This window comes from Arachis ipaensis, chromosome B04, assembly GCF_000816755.2.
Source record: "Arachis ipaensis cultivar K30076 chromosome B04, Araip1.1, whole genome shotgun sequence".
Lineage (NCBI taxonomy): Eukaryota > Viridiplantae > Streptophyta > Magnoliopsida > Fabales > Fabaceae > Arachis > Arachis ipaensis.
Window position 1 is genome coordinate 88,870,660 of NC_029788.2, and position 5,042 is coordinate 88,875,701.

The 5,042-nt window shown below is 30.7% G+C and overlaps 1 long non-coding RNA gene across 1 annotated transcript; it reads left to right on the forward strand.

Moving 5' to 3' along the window:
- On the forward strand, window positions 486–2,636 carry LOC110270696. Its single transcript, XR_002360340.1, has 3 exons — window positions 486–587; window positions 893–946; window positions 2,502–2,636. It is a non-coding gene; the product is annotated as an uncharacterized LOC110270696 (long non-coding RNA).

Genomic DNA, 5,042 nt, shown 5'->3' on the forward strand with positions numbered 1-5,042 from the left:
AAGAAGTACTAACAATAATGACAATAGAATTTAATTGCGTAAAAAATTCATGTAACAATTTAATATTGCATTTCACAAAATTTTAGAACTTTCTGTAATTATGTGTATCACGGTTTGACTCAGTTCAATGAGCCAAATACGTATCAAAAATAAAAATATATAGGGTTACTATTTATAAAAATAATATTTTTTAATAAATAGTAAAAGCTTTTTTGTACCACATAATTACTAGGTCAAAATTTAGCAAGAGATTTTTACCGGTATTCTTAGAACAAGTAAATTGTACCAAAATATTTTAGAGTTGAGATTATTTATCATCTCAGTGTCAATGACTTTGACACTGGTAAAACAGCCAAGCAATTGACCAGATAAAGTAAAAATATGTTCTCAAATGATTATCACTTGATAATTATCTCTTGCAAGTTAATCTGAGCTACACATCTCATCCTTATCTCTATATTAAATTCATGCATCTCTCTCCCTTATCATATCTCATTTTGTTTCCTTTCACTTCCAAAAATATGAGAAAAAAAGAGAAGCTAAGTTAAGTACGTTTCACCTTAAGCTTAATTCATAAAAGATTCAAAGTTCTAATCAAAATTCTATTTCGATTAATCAATTTCTCTCTTCATTCTCTTCTCATCCACATCAATTTCATGAAGTTTAGTCAAGAAAATTCCCTCCTTTTCTCCTCTAAAGTTTTGGACATATGCCTAAAGAAAAGCATGATCCATTTTCATCTTTCTATATTTATGAAATGTGATTTTGAACCTCTAAGGAGTAAAAAATCAAAATTTCAAACTCAAAAGATGAGAGAATTTTTTCTTTTTTTTTTACGAATTCTTCTATCAAGGCCTCTTGTGAGCTAATAATGGTTTTTGATTGAAATTAGGTGTATTTGGATGCTATAAGAACCATTAGAAAGTAATACAAACTTGGATTTGAGGTAAAAATTAGGTTAAAATATTTTTTTGTAAACTATTTGATTGAACGCTAATTGTAAATGATGATGTGTTGATAGATTTGAATGCTTAAATGTGTAATTGATGATGTTTGAATGTTGAATTGATGATTAGTATGAATTATGAATAAAATTAAAAGATTTTGAGAACTTTATGGTTATGTTTGATGTATTTGGGATCAAAATACAAATAAAAAAAAGTTAGGGTAAGCTAGATATATTTTAAATTATGAGAAGAAAATTTAGAAAATAAGATTTAACGCAAAAAAATATGTGTAAGCCTAAAATCCATCAAGAAAAGTGACTAAAAGTTTCTAAGTCATGAGTTAAAGGTCAAATTATAATTTAAAAAAATTAAGAAAGCAAGAAGAAATTTACTCGAAAGAGAAATAGGTCATTATACATAAGTGAAAAAACAGGGAGAGATAATTTTATAAAAAATCTAGGATAAAAATATAATTATAATATAGTTTAAGGGTAAAATGACGATTAAGATAAAGTCTAGGATCAATGTGGTCATTATAAAAAAATTCAAAGATAAGAATGCAATTGAGACATTTAAGGATAATATGGTCGTTAAAATAAAATTTAAGGACAATAATGTAAGTCTAAAGCTTTATGGATAAAAGGTAATTATTGAAAAGATTGAGGTTAAATGATAATTTAATATAAAAAAAGGATTAAATTGGTATTTTTTGAAAAAATTATGGGGTATATGGTTATTGATGTGTGTAATACCCAAAATTTTCGAAAAATCTTATTATGAGCTAATTTCAATTTATTTATTTATTAAAAATTTTATTTTTAAAATTTTTTAAAAAATAATTAAATTAAATTTTGATAATTAAACTAGAAATTTTACTTAATTTTATAATTATTGATTAATTTTTTATATTTAAAATTATAAAGCTTAGTAGTTGTAAAAGAATAAGAATTTTATATGATTTAGTTTAAATAATTGAGATTTTTGAATTTAATACTTTAATTTTATAAACAAAGAAAATAAATTATATTATCTCTAATTTTAAATTAGAATACTTGATTAAAAGTCAATTAATATATTTGCATTCTATCTGTGTTTTTCTTGTTTGTAATGTATGTGTGTGTAACTGAGAGATCTCTCATGCAGGCGGTGGTGAAGTTGAGGGTTATTTTCCTGATGTGATGATTTGATTGAGTTGCTTGAGTTGGGGGCCATGATTGGTTTCTGATTGAGGTTTTAGTAAAGTATGAAAAATCAAGCTAGTTCAGCATAGACTTAATAAACCTATGCTTGGAACAGGTTGGTCATTCATACAGTCTAGGAAACTGATTAAGATTTTCTTATAAGAAAAGAAAGGTTTTGGATGTTCTAGATAATTGAATATTGGTTTTTGAAAAGGTTTTGGATGATTAGCCATTGGTTTTTAAAAAGATTCATAGGACGAATGATAATCACTGCCTTGAAATCAATTCTTCTCTTTATACGTATCTTCTTATGACAATTCTTAAACCCTCTACTGAGAACTCTTTTGAGGATGATGTTCTCACCCCCCTGCAGCTTTATCTTTTCAAGACGGACGACGAAGCTTGCAGAGTTTTGTTAAGTTCTTAGATATGCTATTTTTGTTTGTACACATATGTTATAGATTTTTCCTCGCCTTTATTATTATATTCTTGTAAGAGGGATAGGAGTCGTGACTGTAATAACATGTATGTATATAATATTTGTAAGTTGCTTGAGTAAGAAGTTTTGTATATATATGTATATGCTTATTTATTTTCAGTTAAGAAGTATTTCCGTGTTTATTAAAAAGAAAATAGTGATACGGTTTCGAGTTAAGGCTCCTATTTTATTACTAAATATATGAAATCGTCGTAATACTTCTCTCTATCAGAGTGGCGCAGTCAGAAGCATGACATTCTGATAGTAAGGGTCTTACATTATGGTATCAGAGCAGTTCATACTGATTAGAGTCTTGAGAATGGACTGACTATGCTTCATTACACCCTCGGAGTGTCTGTCGTGTTGTAGGTCTTGTCTAGGAAACAAGAATTAGACCTTTATGGACATGACTGTCTATTGATTAATGCTATTAGCTTACCGTTGTATATATGTTGATGTTAAGTTTGGCCAACTTAATGTTGATGGTTTATATGTACAGGAAAGTTAATAGGTTACTATAGACGAATTGAAATTGATAAGTAATAGGTAATGCGAGTCACGCGCTTTTTGTGCTTGGTTCGACTTATGATTCTTGTTTACGTCGCTTAGGTTGGCATATCGTTTCTTCTTTACTACCCTCATTGAAGTTTCTTGACTCAGATTCCTTCCTTGAACCATGATTTGACCATTCTCCGACCATATTTTATTATTCGTCCATAACTTTGCTTGATTGTATTCCTCAGAGTTTGCTTGAGTCTTTCAAAAATATCCGTCTTTATCTTGAGTATACTCTTTTTCATGAATCCTGTGCTCATTGATCTGATCTTGAACCTGATTTGGCGTGATGCATGATCCTTAAATCTTGAGCGGTTTGAACTTTGAAAGTTATGATTCGATCTAAGCTAACTATGTAATTTGATTCTTTTACTTTGTGTCTAATATATATCTAGATCTAACCATATTCTTGATTATCTCTTAAATTTTTGATGGGAAGCAGAAGCTGGTGAATTAAAAATTTATTAAAATGGTTACATTGCAAGTATAGTTCTTAACTCACTGAGAATCTGCTTATCAATTTAGAAATATGTCACAGAGAGTTTAAATTAAAATTACTGGGAGTTTTAAGTCCCAGGTCGTCTCCCAACGAGTTGCAGAAAAGTGTGCTGTTTTATTAATCAGATTTTCCAAGAAGTTGAGCTAAGTAAATTGGAATTTAAATTGAGGATTTTTAAATAATATAAATAAAAGCCTTGACTGGGAATTGATTGGTTAGAATCTCTATCATTGATGGTGTGATTGTAAGATTAATTTGTAATTAATGGTTATTCTGTTTGGTTATCCTTTACAAGGTAAGGGAAAGTCAAACAAGTGGGAATGCCATATCTGTTCACAAGTTGCAACCCACTTAGTTCAAAGGGATTGGCGTCGGTGACAGGATAGCAATCCAACATTTAACCCAATTACAAATTTTCTTTCAATCCTTCCAACTCAAGAGTTCCTTTTAATCAACTCTCCATCAAGTAAGGAAACTACTCACGCATTGTAAATAAAGAATCCATAGCGCATGAAGGGAAATTAAAAGAAGACATGATTATTGGAATTGAAATTGAATTAAAAAGAAATAATCATTGCATTAAATAATCATAAAAGTATCTGAATGACAAAATTGAACATAACAAAGAACATGGAAGAATAGAACCAAGTTAAGAGAACAAACTAGAATAATGAAGTCTTGATGAGGAAATAACTTTTCTCACTGTTCCAATGCTAAGACCAATTGAAAATTAAAATTCTAAAAACTAGAGAGAAAAACCTAAGAGAGTGAAAAACTAGATCTCAAACTACTGAATGAATGTCTTTCTTGTTTCTGCATATTCTCTGATTCTAGTCTGCTGTTCCGGGCTGAAAACTGGGCCGAAATAAGGTCCAAAATCGCCTCATCGAATTCTGCAGATTATGCAGATTGCGCATGTCACGCGATCGCATCGTCCATGCGGACGCGTCGCTTGCGCTTTTTCCTCTCCACGCGTTCGCGTTGTCCACGCTACCGCGTCGCTTGCGCTTCCCAATCCGCGCGATCGCGTGAGCCATGCGGCCGCGCCACTGCGATTTGCGCTCCTTCGCGCGGTCGCGCAAGCCATGCGACCGCGTCACTTCTCGTTGGTTATCTCCTCAAATTCTTGTGTTCCTTCCATTTTTACTAGCTTCCTTTCCAATATCCAACTCATTCATGCCCTATAAAGTCTGAAACACTTAACACACAGATCACGGCATCGAATGGGATAAAGGAGAATTAAAAATAAATAATTAAAGTCTCTAGGAAGCAATTTTCAAACATGTACTGAATTTAGGAAAGAAATCTAAATGCATGCTAAATTGATGAATAAGTGGGTAAGGATCATGACAAAACCACACAATATAAACTATAAAATAGTG